The sequence below is a fragment of the Prenolepis imparis genome, unplaced genomic scaffold (genome assembly GCF_030444845.1).
Source record: "Prenolepis imparis isolate NDT839.2.m4 unplaced genomic scaffold, iyPreImpa1.0 SCAF_9, whole genome shotgun sequence".
Classification (NCBI taxonomy): domain Eukaryota; kingdom Metazoa; phylum Arthropoda; class Insecta; order Hymenoptera; family Formicidae; genus Prenolepis; species Prenolepis imparis.
Window position 1 is genome coordinate 8,812,834 of NW_028141167.1, and position 23,010 is coordinate 8,835,843.

At 32.0% G+C, this 23,010-nt stretch overlaps 1 protein-coding gene across 2 annotated transcripts in view; it reads left to right on the top strand.

The window, feature by feature from the left end:
- The window catches only part of Mmp2 (Matrix metalloproteinase 2), a 167,648-nt gene that overhangs the window by 44,643 nt on the left and 99,995 nt on the right, over nucleotides 1–23,010 (top strand). The window lies entirely within an intron of this gene.

The following is a 23,010-nucleotide window of genomic DNA, read 5'->3' on the forward strand; positions in this document are numbered from 1 at the left end:
TAGGCTCGTAAATATTTCATACGTATAGCGATATTATCGTGACGCCGATTTCGATTGAGTCCATTTAAATCTCGCATCGCATAAATCACAAATAGGAATTAATGATGTGTGCCAAAGTGTGATCGTTATCATAAAATTAATTGAACTTTATCGTGTGCGTACTTGGTAGTAAAAGAGTGATCAGTGAATTTACATAATGCAAATTTGCTGTTAATTATGCTTTCATAAAATGAGTTTAATTACGTTCTTCCCTGATTTTATATATAATACTTAATGGATAATGGCGAAACCTAATGAAACGCTTTACTTAATTACCCTCCGATTATTATTATTAACGCTCCATAATGCAAAAGTGATATTGCTCTTCTTTCTTCCTATTCTAAATTAATAACGGTATTTCGATAGTGAATCGCAGGACATTGTAATTAAAATTTTTCCGCTCTTTTTATCTCTTATATTTTAATATATAATTAAACTCGATTTTTTCATTATTAGAAATAATCGTTATTTTTGTATTTTAACGTTTTGGGAACCTTTGAAAACACGTTTTTTATAGATTATTTTGTCGTCACATCACATGATATATTTGACGCAATGCAAACGCATTGCAATGTATAAACATTGTTGCAATCTCTCTCTCGTTGTTGTCTCTTGGAAAAGTTATCCCTGCGGGTTTTACGCGTAGCTGAACTGCGCATGTGTCACGTGTACGTGCGTGCGTGAGGACGTTGACGGAATAGAGATGACGGAACTTCCGGTGGTTGGATGCATCCGATACGATACGATACGACGTCGAGTTTTGAATCGACGAACGAGCTCCGTAAACACACGCGGTACATAAGGCCATTCACGGAATCTAATCGGGTCGTCACGATAACTCGGTTTACATAGAGCCCCTCATTTATTCTCGGTCTAATTAAACCGACAGAGGAAACGTCTGCCGCGTATACATGACTGTTCCTATATATTTCTGACGGCGATTTGAATCGCTGTTGAAAACAGCATAATTTCTCATGCACGATTAAATAAAAGGTTGATATAACTTTCAATTATTAATATATTTTTATAGGATTCTCTGTTATAAGTTATAAGTGTAGCTTTAGAAATTTTCTATTGATATTAGAATATGGCTTAATAAGAGAAAATATAGGAAAATGTATAAAATAATATACAAAATATATATAATATATATATTATTTACATTTATATTAACCCTTTCGTTACGGTGGAATCTGGCCGATAAGAAGATTATTTAAGAATTAAAGAATATATATAATACACATAACTATTATGGAATTTTATTTGAGTGACTGCTAACACGGGGTGATTATTTTCAGGCGACTATAGTCGCTTTTAGTAGTAAAAAAGTGTATAAAGATAAAGTTAATAATATAATATAATATATATTAATATAATAAAATTGCATTTCTCTTTATCACTTTTTTATTACAATGATATAATAAAGCCTGATATAATTTATGGATAATTGATTAATAAATAAAGACTGTGCGATCGAAGAGACGTGGAAAGTTTAATCAAATTAATCTGACTAGCGTAATCTGATGAAATCTCTCGCATTGACTAGAATTAAAACTAAAAGATTCTTGCGAGGAATTCAAGTAGTTTAATTTAATCGGAAGAGGTTTTAATTAGACTAACAATAAGATACGTTCTCCAACTCGGCATACAGATGCGTTTCGATGATTTAATTACTCACTTATGTAATTTAATCGAACCAATTTCATTTTATTGAAAATTGTTGTCTTTATTGGTTTAAATTGGAATAGTATTCGTATGAAAGATGAATGCGCGCGCAAGCATGTATGTGTAATATATTTGATAGAAGTTATAAATTAATTGATAAAAAAATTGATTAATTCGATTTTTAATACTTGCATTTTAAGAGAGTATTAAAGAGACACATGAAATTGCTAGCCTATCAATTGTAGAATCAGTTTCTTTGTCAAAATTTTCCTGAAATTAATACTAAACCACTTTTTTACTACTTCTGACCGCTGTATTTATCTTTATTATGTATTATTGGATAAAAAAATGCTTTAATTTCGGACTTAATGTACTTCCCGTCCTTTCGCGTACGCTTGCATCAAGTTAATAACGTCTGACAATGAGAGTCAGACAACAATGCCTGTCTGCCTTTTTTCTTTTCGTCGTTTTTAGTAGGATGAATTTCAATATATCCATTATGAAATAAAGACAGTAATTTATTATATAATGTATTGTTACATAGGGAGACTTGACGTTATATTGAGAAAATAAAATATATATTAATAAAATATATATTAATAATATAACAGATAATATAATTATTCAATGATTTTGCTATATTATAATTGCAAAAAGTATTATTCTATTGTTAAGAAATAAATTAAAAAGAAGTAATTTTAATTTTATTTATTTTATACTTGATTAAATAACTGCTTCTTTTGATTAAAAATATTTCAAGACTAGAGATCTCAAACACACGATGTTTGGTTTTGTCTCATTAGCTACATTACCTTGTTATCTGTTTTCTGTCATTATTTTCTTGATTGATACAACGATCGTGGCACTCTCATCAGAGAGCAATTTAATCCCCAGTCGCGAAAAAGAATTGGCCTTGCGATTTCCAATTAATGACAATGCCACCAGGATTCAATTAAATTGCTGCCACACGTGAAATGAATTTCGGTCGATAAAATTGGACGCGTCATCAAAATTAGTATAACTTAATCGCCCCGCCGTTAAATTCTCTGCATACGATGTACTAGATCTACTATTTTAAAATCATTTTATATTTCCGTTCACTTTTGCAAATAAAAGTGAGCTGGATTACAACTAACAAGTTATAGTGATGATCCGACTAACAATAAGTTAATCGTGATTTTTAGATTTTATGATATTATTATATACGCTTTTTTTATAAAGCATTATTGTATAATTTATATTAATTGTGTTTTAATATTTATTTATTTAGACTTTACTTTGACTAATTTTATTTTTTATTACAGTCAAATTTATTTTATATTAGATAGAGAGATATTTAATTTTGTTTAAATCAAAATCTTTGTTAATTATAGCACATTGATTCTCTTTTCCTGACCTTATTTACTCAAGCTTAACTTATTCCTCGCAAGTTAGGGACAGCGAAAATAGACATGCAATCTATTTTTGTCTAAGAATAAATAGTCTATTATTGCAACATAGCAAAGAACAAGCATCAGAATAAAAAATATGATACATTTTTCTTTGGAAGAATTTCGATACATCGGTTTCGCTCATTTATAAAAGCTGGACATTTATTTCGTATGAAGTAAATTAATTTTCTCTCTCTCGTAACAACCGAGCCGTGCAAATGCTCCGTCGTCAAAATGGCGGTATTAATCCTGAGGTACGCCGAGAATAAAATTTAATCACCGACCGCTTAAAGTTTGCCATTGTTACCACCAAACCGAGAGTCCGAGTCCGGAAATACAGGTACGCGAGATGAATTTAAGCGGAATTTCCGGTCAAGACACGCGGAAATGAGTCATTTTCTTACGAAAGCATATAACATCCGTCTTCGTTGAATTAGCCAGTCATCGTTTTACACGGAAATTATTTCTTTGTTTATTTATTTAAATTTTTCCTCTCTAAAATTTAAATAGATTAAACTAATTTATTAAAAGCAATAATAAATAAAATTAATATAGAGATAAAGTATAAAAATCTTCAGTAGTTATTTTTTTTGTTTTTCGAAATAAATTAAAATGTTTTATCACATATGTGAAATAATATAAAATATTGTCTTTAATGATGATTATTGTTATAAAATATTTTAATATATATATATATAGGATATATGATTTTTTAAATCAATAGTTAATTTTTAATAAATAAAGAAGCCTTAAAAAATGATAATTTTATAATAATTAAAAGGATTAGGTATATTTATTAATATAATTTATGTATTATTTGATAAAATTACGCCAATTATATTAATTGGAAGGATTGAAATGATTTTTGAGAATTATTGGAAAAATTGTTTAAAAAAATATGTATATATAATATATATTCTCAAATATAATATTCTTAATATTTTATAATAAGACTTTTACGGAAGTAATTATAATGTAATAATATTTTATGATCTAGATATTTAATAAAAGAAAAAGTCTTGATATTTAATGTAAAAAACTCTAGTGACTATATCTGGCTTGTTGCGTCTCTTTTGCTCGTCGTCTTTGCTCATCAAGCCGGGCAAAACTGATTTAGGGATTAACCCAGATACATGCAACGTAACGAGATTTCGACGTGGATTTGCACGCACAAACGCCCACCCACGCTGCCATTGCGATTGTTCACTCGCTGCATTTTACGATAAGTTTACGACACGCAAATTCTCGACAACAATGGTTTAACGAACTAATGGTGACGCGCGACGCCAGGTCGTCGACAGCTTTGCCGCTTAAACTGAAATGTCTTTCGCGAAAAATCGGACGAGTCACATTTCACTGGAAACGACAATTTGAAATAAACTTCTCATTCGATAAAGTATATGTAAGAGAAAGGGGGGAGATCTAAAATTGACTTAATAGTTGAAATAATTATTTTTATATAAATAATTATTACGAAGATATTATTATTGATTCAACTTTATTAATTCTATATATTTTAGAATAATTTAAATATGTTTAAATTGTCGATTAAATTATCGATTTAATATATTAGCGCAAAATATAGGAGGTTTGATTGCTCTTTTGATAATTTCTACATTATTATTAAATAAACGAGCGACAAGTATGAGGATCAGGCGGTTAATTTTATTCAATCGTGAATAGAACTGAATCAGCGACGCCTATTTTTAAAGTCGCAACGCTTCGTAAGCGAGTATATCGTGTTTAATTGAAATCGCAGACGATCTCCCAGTAAAATATTCTTCTCAAATTATGGAGATTCAAGGCGAACGAGCAAAAGTTTTTTTTACATTAATTATCGTATTAATTTTATATTAATACCTATATATTTTATATATATATTTTTTCCAAATCATCTTTTTCTCTGAATTTCTATCAACTCAACTGTCTCCCCAAGTCATTTTATGCAAACATATAGTAACAGATCAAGGACTGTCTTTGACTACGCTTTTCACTGCTATAACTGCTTCTTTGTTGCATAATTACAGTAAAATGTCGCGTGTGCCGCGAGCGGGTGCGCTTTCGTGTCGAGATCGCGGGCAAAGCACCGTGAACGATTAATCTCCGTTCCTCGTAATTTTCGCTATGGTCGCTAAAAGCGGTCTGTAAATGAGCAAGATCTCTAGCGAGAGATCAGTTAATCCAACGGCGGAGTCAGAATTCAAATCTGTGGAACTCTTCCTTGATACTCTTTCGAGAGCATAACTCAAGCAGGTGCTCGAAATTAAGAAATATATAAATGAAAGTTAAAAATAAAAAAACTTAAATATATAATGAAATTAAATATATTTAGTAATAAAAATTATGTATAACAAAGAAGAAACTTTTAAAAATTTATCAAAATTGTCTAAAAATATATAAAATCGATAGCAATATTATTCCTCTGAATTGGCTATCTCGATGCTATTATTTGTAAGAAACGCACTTTTTTCTTAAAGTTCAAGTAGTTCGTACAATTTTTTTTTCATTGTTACATGTATAAATAACTGGGCTTACTATCGATTCAGACAGGCGCTTTTAGACCCTGTACCAGTTCGCAATGGTACTGGGTATAAGTACCGCGTTTACGTTCTGAAAGGGGTTTATTGCTTCTATGAGAGACGCGCGCTATATTTTCTTCCAACGTCGTCGGTTGTGCCGCAAAGAAAAGATCGCTGGTTTTTATGAGGTAATCGCAGAACTGTTAGCTTATTTTCCCCGACATACACAGCGTGCACAAAAGCGTATACATAGCCTGACGATAAAGTCACGATAGTAATATGACATATGTTATGTACCGGAACTCTGTTTCAGCAAGAACTATACAGTGTGTGTCTTGAAAAATCTCATTTTTAATATTATTTATTATTTTATTTATTCTAATGTGTTTTATGTTTATTATTCATTTTTAATATATAAGAGACACAATTAATGATAATTTTTATTGTTAAATGTCTGCCATATATTTCTATTTATGATTAATTAATGATAGAACTCGTATTAATATAAATTTAAATAATTGGATCGTTTAATTTGAAAGGAGTATGTTAAAACAGATATATCTTTTATAATAAGCTATAATAAGGATTACTTTATTCATCTGTCTATCTAATTCCTTCAAGGTTAAAGCGTAAATTAATCAATTTCGATAGGATGCCGACTGTTAGGCTGCGGCTTTAACGCTATGACGCCGTCCGAATCACGCGTGTGACACGGTTGTCAGAAACAAGCATTAAACTAATTTCACATGTACGCTGTGTGAGCACGTGTAATCGATTAAATCATTCAATCTGCAGAAAGCCGAGCTACCATTTTGCCGAAGCTTCTCATCCCGTTCTATTTTACATACGCGTCCGAATACTAAATCAAGCATACAATTCAAGATTTATCGCTATTTTACATGCATAGTAAAACGTGTATAATAAGTTTTGATTTATAACCTTTAGTTTGACATTTCATGGGACGTAATGAAAATTTGATTTAATTAATTACGTGATCATATCATCAAATCGAGAAGTTTCTTTAAACAGAAAAGAAAGATTTAAACAAAATTCAAACAAGATTTAAAAATTATTTAAAAATTTTCTGTGCGATAAACTTTTGTGATAAATTTATTTAGTATTATTTAGGATCTATTTGAAATTGTTTTGTAGAAGTTAAAACTCTGATCTCTAAAATTTAATAAGGAGATCTTTTATTCCTTATTTATATATTTGTTTAAAAGTATTATTAAGATTTTAAAAATATATTTTAGTTATATAGAATTTATCTGAGAGATATATTGTTTTATATAATTCGAAACACCAACTAGTTATTTTCATAGTAGCGAAAAGTGAGGAGAAATGTTTCTGTGTACAAGAGGAATTAGTCTGTACACTTCGGTATAAATATTCTGCTCTTTAAGATGTACGCTTTTAAGTTATTATACTTTCTTGTTTCTTTCGTGGCAAAACGTCTTCACGACGAGACAATACTTTCTCCGGATTGTCGAAATAAAAGAAACAAATGGAGGTTTCATTGTGTACACAAAATTTTACTTATTATCTTCAAGAATGAGAATGATAATACATATAAATAAAAATTATATATATACATATTAGTTATATAGAATTTATATACGTGTATTTGTTTGTGTGTGTGTATTCTAATCCAAATTTTTTAATATTTACACACAATTAAATTTTATCAAATTTTAGTATATATTAATAATAGCACTAGATAAATTGAGCTTTTTTTAAATTTAAATTTAATTTAATTTTGCTTGAATATTTAACTGCTCGAGCATCTAATTGTAAAATGTTACATTAAACATTACGCCAACGAGAGAGAAAGCGGAAGGAAATTTAAACTTACCGAGGAAGAATAACTGACTATTGTGAAACTCTTTCATCGTCTTTCGGAGTGCGATCTAAAATCAACGAAGAATTCTCCCTCCCGCTAGCATTATAACGCCTCTCTCCGTTCCTCGGCGCGCGAGGAGTAGAATTTAATTTCTTCTCCGGCACTGCATCGGAGAGAATGTAACTGAATTTGCTGACTCGCGCGTGTTCCGGCTGCTTGCTCGCTTGCGGTTCGCTTAGAAACATTGTCAGTCGTTCTTATACTCGATGCAAATTTATGCAGCAAGAGTTAGTTGTCTTTGGAACGTTATTCATCCGTCTCGAGTTTACTCCTTTTTTTTCTTTTCGTCAGTATACATGCATTTATGCATGTAAAAATATCAATATCTCGATATTGATATTTTTACATGCATAAATGCATGTTACATGAATAATTTTTAAATTTATTAATAAAACTATTAATATAGTGTCATTAAAAAATAAACAAAAATAGATCAAATATATAATGGGATATTATAATAAAATAATAATGTATAGTTAAAAATATTTTAAAATTTTTACAAAAGAGAGAGTCTACCGTTTCGTTATTTTGCATATTTTTAAAAATTCGATTATATATTTTTAAAATTTCGATTATATATTTTTCGGATTTTACGCTTATGGTTGTTGGTGGAAGTTATGAGATGGTATCTTCAGTTACAACTCGCCACGAAAATTACGCTCGTTCACAGAGAAAGAGAGAAAGAGAGAGAAAAAGATAGAACGAGCATATTTATGCAAGTTGGACACATACAGGGTGTGGTCGGTGCGCTCTCGTGCTCCTAAATTTTCTCTCTTTGCCCTACCTGCCATTGCTCTTGTCCTTTTGATCGTCCTTTTCTCTATCCGTTGAATCTTCTATCTGCTCATGCCCATCGCCGATCTCTCCATCCGCGCCCATCAAATGCAGTAAGAGATTTAAAGTTGCAGCCTATGCTAATGAAGGGAAAACTCTTTAGTAAAAAAAATGTAGAATAATAAATATATAATTCAAAATAGAAAATATATTATAAATATTATATATATTAATACGCATTATAAGTATTTTCATTATTTTTATCATTTAAAAAAAATATATATATATCTATGGAATTGTTCTTAAAATCTTTTTGGTTTTCTAAATGGATTCAAATATTATCGTTTAAAAATGGAATGTTTTTCTGAAGCATGTTTTTTGAATATTTATATATAAAATTTTATACACTTGAAAGAAGATATAGGTAGGTATATTTGAAAAAAAAAAATATTATATTATATGTACTAAATTACATGTGCATATTTGATAAAGTATTATACTATAATTATTTTAAATTAATATATTAGTAATTTATTAATATATTAATATTTTATATATAAATTTTTTTAATGACTTATAGTCGAGCCGTGATATAATCCGTTTAGCCTCTATACTCGTGTTTAGCAAACTTGAGCCTAAATGCACGATGCATAAGCGCATATGATGCACTACGAGCGAACTTCCTCGTCTCTGCGGTTTATTATCGATTGTTGCGGTAGCAACAATGTGAATATTAATGGATAAATATCGAGCGATAGAGGAATGAACGTTCAAATGCAGAGGGATAAAAATAAAATGCACTATGCTTGCGTGCAACGTGCGCGAATAATCTTTTCGACTGCGTCGTAAAAAAATTATCGCTTTTGCTTTGTTCCGAGCAAGATAGTTTTGAAGAAGAATTATGTTCGACAGTTTTATAATTTTCGGAAATAATTAAAGAGATTCTTTGTGTTTGCTTTTCTTCTTTTTCGCTTATAATTACATCGATGCAATTTGTCTCTCTCTCTTTCTCTCTTTCTCTTACTTGTCATCTCGAATTTGCATGAAAATTTCGATCGTCGTCGAGCGCGTTTATGCATCAAGAATGAAATTTTAATCCCACGCGAATGAAGCGGCATTCGTTTCGGACGTGGCGGAATAAAAAAAAAAAAAAAGATGAAACTTGCAGTGTTCGCCGGCTGTACATTCGCTGGTAATTTCTCGTTATTTCGCCGTCAACAGCGGCTTAATTCATTCACGCTACCATCTTTTACCAGGCATGAATACATATGCATACATACAAATTAATTTTTCTCTAGAAAAAAATATACAATTAAATTATTGTGAATAACAAATGTCACCAAAAAGGAAAAAATGTAAAGAATTAAATAAAAATTGAAACATTTCCATAATACGCACAACACTATAAATAAATATAACGAGATGATAAACGAAATTTGGGGATCATTGCTTTCGTGGCGAAATTTGATCGAGAGACTTTGGCGAGATAGATAATAATCGATGGGTCGCCGGAAAATCGAGGATATATTTTATTGCGATGTTTAGTGTCAGGCGTTTCTAGCACGGCAGCCAGAATATTTACGTGGCTTTCAAATCTGCGTAATGTTGCGCCATAAATTACCGTTGGCCAACATGAGCGTATATTATATAATCGATGTTCGCCTTCGCGGAAATTTCTCATTTCACGAATCAAATAACTGCGCTTTGTTTTCACTTTGATGATGCATTCAAGGGACTTCATGCTCGGGCGGAAGCATCTGAATTGGCCGTCGACGGAGCGTAGTTATTTTATATAAAGATGTTCGATCTCACCGTCGTCGAAAATCGTCGACCAATTTACGCCATTAATTTACGCCATTCACAGAGACCTGGATGTATGGACGCTCTCTTGGCGTGAAGTCGCGTGTAATTTGCACAAATTCAGTGGGGAATTTATGCAGTTTGTTACGGTTACGGTTACGTGGAAAATATATATTGCACAGCTTGGGTAGGAACGAGCTTTCTTCGCCGGGAGGAATTAACGAGACGTCGTAAATCGCAACGTTGTTGCGAATTCGAACTGAAATATATATATTCTACAAGGAGCAATACTGATAAAAACAGACAATTATTATTTTTTACATGGAATTTGATGTAAAAATTTGTCAGCCATTAATCCTAACATATAATACAATTTTCGAATTAGTGCATAATGTTCTATAGTATAAATGTAATTTGGATAACACATTATTGGTTCGGACTATAATTGTTTAAAAATATTTTTACGACAAAAAAACTTAATGAAATTTTTAAATATATTATTGTACTTACTAACTATATTTTTACACTTTATAGATATTATTTCAATTTAAAACGAATATCTTTTAGAATATTATAGAAGAAGAAATTGAATTCAGTTCTGGAAAATTAAATTAAATTTTATTTAGAACTTCCACGGAACTGAAGAAACTAATTTTGTTTCGTAAAATATATATGAGGTACGTGTCTTCGATGTGATTATATTTTATATCGTATTCAGGCAGGCTTCTCGCGCATTTGTTATTCGGATCCTCCCTTGAATCCTCCCCATGTATTGCGAGAACTTTATCCCTTAGACGATTACTATATCGACTGTCGAATAAAGATAACGTCGTGTCTCGAATTAATTTTCACTTTCTGCAATATGTGAAAGATCTAAAAAGCTTGTACGACATCAGAAAAGTTTCTCGAAATTCCTGAGGACCTCCGAATATGTGAATCGATATTAAAAGGTTTGAAGCGTTATCTTGAAAACTTTCTTACTTGTATGTGGGGAAAATCCGATCTGTTGTATGCATATGTATAATACATTGCTAATTATCTTGTGGACACACATCTTTTAAATTATCTCGAGAATTATCTAAAAATATGTGCGTTCTTAAATAAGAAATTCTTAAACATTAATTGTAATGAGGTGTAAAATTTTAAGAAATTAGAATAGTTTAAAACAAGATATATCCGAATTACTAAAATAGGTTAGATCAATCGTTGATATGTATAGTTTCGATGAAAAGTAAAATGATACACAAACATAATAACATAATAATAGAACAAATAATACGCAAACGCAATCAGAATTGTTTTCTCTCTCGTGCAACAGATCGTCGAGTTAGAAGAACAGGTATTGTTAATTATGTTCCAGTCGCTTTGGCCTCTCTCTCTCTCTCTCTCTCTCTCTCTGTGTGTGTGTGTGTGTCGATTTCTCGAATCAGCAAGGCGACCCAACGGCTGATCCGAATCAGCATCGTCGAAATGTCAACCGCTGCATCCTCGACGATGCAATTATCCGCGGACTGCAGGCGAATTGCAAGCTCTCTCTTCCTCTGGCAGTTCAGTTGATTAATTATCACTGTCCGCCTACAACAGTCATCACGTCGATTAACTTCCTCTCTCTCTTTCTCTTTCTCTCTTCGGGTATATACGCGTTTACGATGTGCAACGGGTGCAACGGTCCCCAGGTCAACATGCGTGACGAGGTGACGCAGTGATGCATTTAGCATCTTGCATTCATTGTTTTAAACGCCGCGAATATTCATTCGAAAATAAGAATACACTTTCTCTTATGAAAATATATTATTATATAAATCTATATACATATATGTATACAAATATTTATTTATATTTCGGATAAAAAAGCTATATTCTTAGCGAGAACTCGTTTTATATAAGAATTTATATATAAATTTATATATAAATTCTTTAAAAACGTGTGTGTATATAAATTTACATAAGAATTTATAAAACTTAAAGACATAAAGAAATTTGTTTTCCCGAGAAAATCAAAGCCAATTTTTTCTACACAGATATGTTATAGAAATTATAGATTCTTTAGAGCGAACTACATTTACAACGGCGAGAATATAAAATCAGGTTAAAGAATAGTCGCGATTAGGGTACTTTTCGACGCTGCGGAATCTCCAATTGCGAATCATTAACGAATAATAAGGACGGATAGAGTGTATCGGGAGTGGGCTACATTCGAGAATGCGTTACTGTGCCTCATAATGGATGTAGTGCCATTATCTTTAACAAGCCATGCCCTCAGCAAATATTTTGGAAGCATTCCCGCTTGTGTGAGCGAGCATCTGTTCGACATACGGCGGGCCGCGTTATAACGAGAGAGGTCCGTTTTAATTTATTTCATCGATTGGCGCGAAAACGACTGTCTACGCGACTGGGCTTTTCTTCGGTGCTATTAGCTTTTTTTTTCTCGGGCAGTTATTCTATCCCGAGTTTGTCGCGCGTACGGATCATTGAGCATTTACGTAACCTGGAACAGATCGTTGACTGACAATACCATGTAATGCATGTTTACGACCGCGACAGTTTGTCGCGTCGCAGAAGTAATAAGCCGTGGGAATTCGCGATGCGGAAAATACAAGAGCAACGATGACGCACGCGCATGCGTTATCGATTACTGACGAAGCTCTGAAGATTATCATAATTGTCAAATAAAATAATAAGATTACAAAGTAACATTATTTTTCTTATACATAGATATGAAAATAAAAAGAAACGTTTAAAATTTTTTACGCATCAAATAATTATTGAGTTTCTGAGGGACAGGCGTCAAATTATTTCGCGCCGCAATTTCACAAAACATTTTAAATGCGTTTTCTTTTTCGACAAATGATAAATATCCCTATCTTCTTAAAGAACCACAAATACAGATGTTCCGATAAACATTTCTAAAATGATTTCGTACAATGTTACGAGCGCGAACGCGACGAGAAACGAGGCTCGCGCGATTAGGTTTGTTGCTTTAGGGTCGCGTTGCTGAGGGAACAACGCTGCAGTTAGTCGGAACGCTTCAATCGCGGCAGATGTTGCAGCCTAAACAACGACGAATGTTCAACCGTGCCCTGCTCTTGCGCTGCTATTTTTCAAGCATCGCCCGAATCATTATTCCAACAAACTTTTAACTCTAATCGCCGAGTATCTGTGATTGTTCGAGCTGCTTAAAGAATATATTTTATTCTTTTTTTTTAACATTCCGCATATCAGCTTGAACATTTGTAAAGGAATCTTTATGGGATCCGCAAACTATCGCTGCTTCGAAAGATGAGAAAATGCGATTGTTATACGAATTACGCGAAAGAATTATTGTCGGTGAAAAGGGATCGGAGAGAAGGTGAAAGATCGATTAGCACGAAATAATCGACGCGATTAATGCGCTCCTTTTTTTCGGCCATTTGTTTTTTTCTCAGGCAGTTATTCCGCCCACGTTTTGTTTACCGTTAAGAGTATTCGGACCACCCGAATGCTCACGTAACCGGAAACAGACCACTGGCTGCGCGATCGTCGGCGGATATGGAAAGAGAGAAGGAGAGGCCATGATCAAAATGCAAATTCTTACGCATTCGTACGAACATGTTAAATTGCAGTTGTCGATTTATCTGGCGGTTCGATTTCTCTAGCAACATATATAAAATGTTTGAAGATATATATAGAGAGTATACGCACATATAAATAAAATAAAAATATCTTTATACGTTTACACACATATAATATAAATATATTAAATATGGATATAATAATAATATAAAATAAAATATAAAAATATTTATAAACATACACTTTTATAAGTATAGAAGTAAAGCTTGCAGGATTTCCTCTATACATTATAATTTTTTTATACTATTTTTTTTCTCGGCTGTGAAGAGCCTTTTAGTAGTTCAGTCGATATATAGAGGCTTCTCAAATAGAATCGGAGATCTCTTTTCCGTATTTGATCTTCCGTGTTTGAGCTTCCGGTAAGAATGGAACAAGCGGAGCGACAACGACGATGAGATCGAGGAGAGCATCGGGAATATCGAGAGCGAACCGGAAATCGGGTCAACGAGGTCAAGTGGCCGATGATCGAATTGGTCCTCGTTAAAAGACTTTAATACGCGAAACCGCGGTATATGACACAAAGATGACGAAGAAACACGTTTGACAAACGGTCTACTCGTCAAGATACGTTGAAAGCTCTCGTATCTTGCATTCTCTCTCTCTTTTCTCTCTACATAGTCTCTCTGTGTATTTCTCTCTCTTATTCTGTGTACATACGCGCTGTTCTGTGTAAATGCGCTTTGCATTCGCTTTGCTCGCGAATGCACGAGTGCGGTGCTCGTTAACTGAAGCATCCGACCACGATGATATTGCGGCAAATCGCAACAACCTTATGTATCTTGAAATTGCAGCTTGTTACGTCGCGCTTATTCATGGCACCATACTGACTGCTAAATACATATATGCGGTGATTTGAAAAATTTCCGAGAAGAATTTGACTCTCCGAAATCTATAAATGAACGAATATTGTCTGCGTAAATTAGAACAGACGATTTGGAGAATAAATATATATGGTCTTGATTATAATATGTAGCACCTTTTCAACAAATCGAAAGAAAAGATTTTAGTTGTGATATAGGTATTAAATATAATAAAAAAGAGGACCTAGTTCAATTTTATATGTACATACATAAAAAAAATAAATATAATTAATAGCTTCGAAAAACCAATATAAAGCACATCTGTGATAAATTAATTACGACAAATTAAATGTGTGATAGCTATAACCCAACATAAATTAGTTGCATTTCGAGAATACTTTTGCAATAATCGTATATCAGCAGCCATCGTAATTTACTTTAAGTATTTTATTTTTCGTTCTCTCTCTTTCTCTTTCATCGATTCTTCGTGGAGTTTTCCTCGAATTGGCTCATGATTAAATTTAGCGCTTCTTTCGTACCTCAAAGTTCAATCGACATTAACCGAGCTTGTTATTTATGATTGAGTTTTCCTTGCAGCGCGCGAACTTGCATGCTTCATAAATTTTATTGTCTTTCAAAATTATCTTCTCGTAGTTATTGATTCCATGCGTTTTACCTTCATCGCCAATTTCTTTCCGCCGAGCCGACGCTCACATTTCTCCGGTTTTTTTATTAGCCAGACACTCGCGTAATAAAATGCAACACACTTTATCCAACATCTTTATTACATTCTATACATCTTGAGAATATATATCGTAATCGTAAATATTCGTAAACGATGCTTGTAACGGTATTACGTATTACATTTGTCCCAAAATACGTATTAACGATGCAACAGTGTTGATATAATAATACAGCTTCACGAGTCTCTTTTGGGATTGTAACGTGATGCGAATATTAATTGATATTAACTCAATAATTTTAGATAAATAATCGGAAATTACAGCCAATATACCGACAAGAAAGAAAACAGCATACAATATTGATTTATCAATATTATTAATATTGATGATAGTTCGCGAAGAAATAACATTGAACATAATATGTAATTGCTTTTTGTCATAATATATTAAGAGATATTTTCTATATGGAAAAAAAATAATTTTTTTGAAATTATTGAAACTAATTGTTAAGGTTTTTTATTCTAGGAAAATAAATTGGTTTTTTTTTACATTTTTTAAACATTTTTTTAACAGAGAAAATATTCAAATTTTTAGAGAATATTTATTAACAGAAAATTATTTGAAGAACAATACAAAAATAGAGAGGAATATTATACACACATACACACACAACTTTTTCACTTTAAAAAGTCTATAATTTAACTTTTTATTTTAATCATATGCGCGGTGAAAAATCAACTGTTAATGCAGCGTTTAAACTGAAAGGATATTATATTGGGAATGCAATATATCAGCACGATTAACTTGATGCGATCGACTTCAGAGGCATTTCCGCTTCGATAGCTTTTTACCGCCTCGTTTTTCCGCCTGTATGCTATTCCATCGTTTACGGAAGTACAGGGATGTCGAAAGTCACGCCTCGTACGCGATGCGGTGAAAGGGTTAAAGGAACATCGCCGTCACACGATACAAAAACGCGATGCGCATAAGAAAATGCACTCTCGCGTTAAAAAAAAAAAATCAAACGACACATCACGCTTTTTTATAAGCTGTAAAAATAAAAACTTGGTTCGATCTATCTTTGCATTTACAAGAAATTCTTCCTTTCTTTTTTTTTTTTTTTTTTTTTTTTTTTTTTTTTTTTTTTTTTTTTTGAAAGAATATATTACTTTAAAAATAATAATTTAAACAATAAGTTAGATAAATAAAATGTACACTTACTGTAATCATGATTTTTAATATTTATCATACAGAATATAATTATATTTATTAATTTCAAAATTATTAATAAATTCTAAAGGTAATAATCATTAATTCGTTTTATTAATTTAAATACAATTCTATTTGTAACGCACGATTTCAAACAGGTAAAATTTTAATATGAAAATATTTACATTTAAAATATTTGTATTTAACAATGCGTATATATTCTATATTATATAAAAATGCGGAGTATATAAATTTGAAACTTTAATTATGTAATATTCATAATTCTCATCAAGTATTATAGTAATTATAATCATATATAATCATATATTCATTATTTAAATTTAAATAAACAGCAGTCATATTGTGTGCGCACGGGTTATTTAATTTCAAGATTAACATATTTATTACAATATATGGGAGTATATTTATTACAATTAATAAAATTCAATATATAAATTCACAATTCGCTCTTCCATGAAATGTAATCTGACGCGTTCGCTCCGTTAAATGCGGAAGGCCAAACGAAATGAATAGTCGCTGACATCAAAGGATTCAGAGAACGCTTTCCTGCACACCCGCACGTGAATACGCATATGCACTCTGTCTTATACAGGGACAAAGGCGAGAAAAACTTTTTCAAGAGACGATGTACCATCCGACCGCGACTGTGCATCTGGACGCGAATATTGTGTTCCGCCGTCATAAGCAATGTAACTAGTGTATGTACGTTCTTTGTATGCTGCGAGAAAGTCGAGACAAAAAAAAAAAGAGAGAGGAAAATTATGTTTTTCTCGTTCGTCGTCATCTTTGCATGCGATAGCGATAAGCTCACCTGAGATACGCATCTTCATTGTTGCTGTAATGTTACATCGGAAAAATCACAAAAGAGCTAATCGTATCAATATAAATATAATTGAAGATTGTGCAATACATATAATTTTTGAGAAGAAAAAAAGAATAGAAATCTGCTCTTGTATTTTTTAAAACTTCTTAAATAATTTTTTAAGATCAATTTTTTCAAATCTCTGATGAAGTGAATTATATCAATCATTATTTTGTTATTTAATTAATTATTAATAATTAAAATAATGGAATTGGCTAATATTTCAAATGATCTTAAAGATTTCTATTTTTCTTTCGCGACTCTTGATGTGTCGAGCATAATCAAAATTTTGCTTCTATTTTTAACTTTAATTTTGTCACATTTATAGACTCTAGAGGATTTTGATAGGTTTACTTTTTATATTGGAATTGAGCTCTTCTACTTTATACGTATAAAGTTTCCTACTTAGAGATTTAAAAGGAAAGCTCTCGGCGAAACTGTAGATTAAATATTTTTAAAAGAGGATTATCTGAGTGTTTAAAGTATCAAAGCAGATGTTAGATTGAAAATTGAGACCGAAAGAAAAAAAATTTCGAGACCCGGGAAGGCTCAAAGATGATCTAAGCATGTCTGTCTGAGAAACGCATCTCCTCCTTTCTTTCATCGTTCTTCGAGAAAAAGATTATTTTTTTCTATTATAACGCTATCGGGAGCCATGACCGAGTTTCTTCACCGCGCGAGTTTTCTTCTCGCCGTAATTCGATAAGCGCGATTGCTATGCCTGGAGCAACAAACGATTCGACCTTGCCCTTTTGTATGATGGCTTCAGGATTCAGTGATATCGCCGATAACGTAATGGGATGCGCAAGGCGAGCTTTACGTTCTTTTTAATTCATCCTGATGCTTTTTCCCAGCCATTTTATTACCCGCTGCTCATGTTGCTATGATCTCATCATGGCAATGAATTGCTATCATTGTTTTTTTTTTCTCACTTGTTTGACCGTTTATATCCGAAAAAATGACGGGAGGGTATAAGAAGAATTTCAACAACTGTTTATTGTAACTCGTTAATATTTTACTTTTACTTTTTATTAATTTATATTTATATATCTTTCTTTATATACTTTACATTTGTTTTATTAATAAAATAATGTGAAAAAGAGGGAAAGAGAGACAATTATAAAAACTTGAGTCTTAAGATTATGAAAAAAGAATGCGAGAATCATTGTTTCACGTCAAGAAGGTGCATTTACGGAGGCGCGTTTAAGCCCGAGGATTAAAAGAGGGCTAGAGAGAACGAAAATATCTCTTTGTTCGAAAGACACATTCCTCGATATATATATTATCCGCCTTAAATGGCGGCACAAGAGCAAGCAGTGACGTGTACGCGATGCAACCGGTTCTCCAAAGCAAAGGGGATCCGCGCACAACACAATACGGGAGAAATCTTGCGTGCTCGATGACCAAACACGGCCTAAGTCCAACGGTCACCCTCTTCGGGACTCCTTGCGTGTCTCCCTTTGTGGACGACGCACGTGCGTGTGTTCGCGCGATTACCAGTCGCTCATATATGGCCTCGGCGAAACATAGTTTGCGAGAAACGCGTACAGTAACGCCTCGTAAAAGATATTTTACGACCGCGATAATTAGAACCAAGATTGAAAAATACGCGAAATTATGGAGTACGATAAGAAGCGCACCGACTTAATCATTATATGCCACTGATTTTCTAGAAACTTGATAAGTATTCATATAGTCAACTTAATCACAACTTAATCTTATAGAAATAATTGTAGAAATAATGGTAAATTTAATATTTTTTTAAAAAGTTTTGGGGAAAAAATTATTTTTTTAAATACTAAATCGGCAATTGTAAAATAATAATTTTGAGATTAATAATATAAATTATCAATTTTTATATTTATATATATTATTTTAATTGTACTTATTCTGATATTTCTGTGATATTTTTAAAATAATTCTCTCTCTCTCTCCAATTTTTTAAAATTGTTTAAAATTTATTATTTTTGAGATCATAAAATTTTTAGAAATTTTTCAGCATTATTTTACACGCACACATACATAATATTTTTTCTCAGAAATGTTTTAAATGATTTTTCTTGAAAGTACGCAATTTAATCGACTTATTTCGGAAAATGCTCTTATTAAATAAATATAACGATAGTTTAACGCCTTCTTCCGGTAATCTTGCCTAGCCCCCCTTTGGTTATCATCGATTCTGTAATCGCTTTTCGATAAGACCATAACGTGTAAGAGAATTCCAAAGAAGGAAACTGCGATAAGCGGAGACGAGAATTCTTGCGAAATACTTTTTCAACTGAAATGTATTCTTATCATAAGGTATCACGACTGATAGAACAATGATAATGAGAGTCAACATCGAGAATATTACGTTAAGGTGGAAAAATAACGTATCCAAATTAACTAAATCAATTTATATATTCTAATTTATATATATTTTAATATTTTTGTATAAATATACATACATAAAACTATAGTTATATTTGCGCCGATGTTATATTTTATTGATTTCAATATTTTGCGTGTAGACTTCTTATGCTCGAAAAGTTGTATTTATAAATATAAATATAATTTTTTCTCGGCGTTCTTGCATGGGCATCTTGTTTATGGGGTTTTTAATATCACGAATATTTTATGAGAAAATTTAACGATGCGAATTTTCTTGCATACATTTTCTTGTAATTCGTCTTTTACAGTCAATAAACAGTAAATGTTATCATTTATAGATATAATGCTTTTTGAGAAATAGGATTGAAATGTTTGAAAGAGAGGGCAGATTGAATGGATAAGGATCGAGCATCAATCGTCGTAATGACGTTCCATGCATGATCTCAAAGACCCTTTTGTCGAGAACATCTCGGAGTCGCATCTCGAATCGCTGTTACTTAAAAGGTCCTGAAGAAGCGCGCTAAGCGAGCAAGATATTATTCGCGTCATTTGCATCCGACAATTTCTCGCGTATTAAAGATCCATAAATTTATCCGTGACGATTTTCAGTAGCGGCAAGAACGTAAAATAATTCTTACCTATTATTATCACAATTAAGTCTGCAGTATTCTTTGCGGAAGGATGGAAGATAAAATTTAGATCTTTTATTGAATAATACTAATTAAAAATTATTACAGTTTAACCGAGGGTCATAAATCATTTCGCGCTTTTTCCGCTTTTCCATTAAACGTATCCGCGTTCGTCAAGGATATAACCACATCCCATTTTCTCTCTTCTTCCTTCTCTACTTTTTCTCTCGGTCGAAAAAGTCGGAACGGCACGCTTTTTTATTTCCCGACGCGAATCGGAATTCGTTCCCGACGGCGGCGGTCGGGAACAAGACGCGCTTCCTCCGTCTGGAGCAACGTAGCCGAGGGAACCCCTAAAGATAGCGACTAGCGACACTCCGCCACGTGTCGACTAGCAGACAGACCCGCGACCGTTTCGTCATCTCGACCAATGCGTTTTCCGCGAAATTCGCGGCGGTTTTAGTACGCCGACAATCAGCAAAATTATATGTTTACTCTGGATTCTGCGAGAACCATTTATTAAATTAGGAAAACGAAATTAAAAATTAAAAGTGATTTCATGTCTGTAAAGAATTTAATTTGGGAGAAGCGAATTTGGTTGAATGCACTTGTGCGCACTGATGCACATTAAAGGCTGTTGTATACAAATTTACATTTGTATAAGTAATTAAAACAGTAAGACAGTTTATACTGCGAGTTATTGTTATTGTTATTCAATACGAATAACGATAATAATAACTTGTAGTATTATCTTACTGTTTTAATTACTTATACTATTGGTAATTTGATGACAGCCTTTAATGTGTATTAATGCATTCAACTGAATTTTCTATAAAAGAAATAGATTCTTGATTTTTTTACGAAAAAGAATATATGTATAAAAATAGATTGTTTAAAAATAAACTTAAAAAGTGTAGATATCAAACGCATTTGAAAGCGCATTTTAATAATAAATTATTATTCTTATCTATATACAGAATTAATTATTTATTTATTATTATTAGAATTTATATTTAAAACTATTTTGAGAGTTACCGAGAGATATATAAATTTTTATTTTAATATTTTATTTATATACGTTATCGTGGAATTACAATCTTAAAATAATTATTAAAATTTTATTTAGAATTATTGTTAGGATCTCTTGACATTATTCGAAATTAATTTTTTAAATTATTGATATGTCTACAATTTGTTATACAATTTACAATTACAGAAAGAGATTTTTCTAATAAAAAAAAATATTTTAATAATTTATTAGCTTATCCCACACAGATGTAAGAAAATAATTTGTGATATAATTAAGCTGTAGTTAAGCTTTTCCATCACGTATCCACATATCGCGTTTATTAATTAGGATGTTTACGTAAATGTTATCCGTACATTTACGTTCTACGTAATGTAATATATGTTTTTCAATCTCTCTCTTTGTACGGTTTCTGCCGATTTCGTTGTAATTTAACATTTACGGTTTTCTGTGCGCGCATAACGATTTAAAAAGAATATTTAACGCGAAATAATTGACTGTGATTCGGCATGCGAATGAGTGTTTAAATCTCGCGAATTTCTATGGGTTTATGCTTTTACATCTGTGTTGGCTTTTATACATTCTATTATTTCTTAGAAGCTATAAAATCTCACAAACGATAAAAGCGTTCTTCGCATTATTTTCCTACAAAACAATACGACGAAGTCGCGGTTTAGCAAAATGAGGGCTGAAAAGTCGGCGTCCATAAAATTTTCACATTCACAAATAAGTCAAATATCAATATAAGAGGATATATTGTATTAATAAGTTGTATTTAAGGATATACACACTTACTCTCTTTTAATTTTTTCAGTCAATAAAGTCCATATCGTTCGAATAAAATTAAAATTTTATATCAATTTTTTATTCGTGCTAAAATAAATTCTTATATAGATCACTGAAGAAAAAAGACAGTAAAAAACTGTATACATAAAAGAATACAAATAAAAGATTAATGGAATAAAACTAATTGGTAAAACATTTCCTTTCGTGTTATCGAGCATGCCGAATTTTTCCAGTTCTGCTGGCTGTCACAGTTTTTTATCCCGATACGACACACGGATAAATCAATATAGTTAATTTAAGATTACATTGCGCATGTTTTATTCTCGTTACGGTAACGATCTGGTGTGTCGTGAAATAATTTACACTCCGATCGGTTCGCTTTTCGTGCTTGTGCAGAGAGCGTGAGAAAAAGAAGAGAAGAGAGGATTTTGCCATGATTTCTCATCATGCGATTCGATAAATCGTTGTGTCACCCGAACTAGTAATCAATCGAGAGTTATCGTCCCGCAACGATCGGCGCCGCATGCGCGATCTGATAGCGCATTCTTGCTGAACTATTTCTCATCATGGTAGCCAATCACGGCAAAATGTACATAAATTAACAGTTTGCCATACGTCGGCACGAGAGCACAAGGACTGTAAATCTGCGCGCAAACACACCTCACGTAGTATAAATTATCTTCGCGATTTAGAGTTATATATATTTCTCGTGATAGGCTTTGAATCAAGAATATATTTTGTAGACTTGCACGAATAGGAAAAATAATTTTTAACACATTTTTAATTTTGTTTTTTTTTTATGTAAAATATGTAAATTTTGTGTATATTAAAATATATATAGTTTTTTTTAAACAGTTTTGTGATTTAAAGGAATGGTTGTTTAA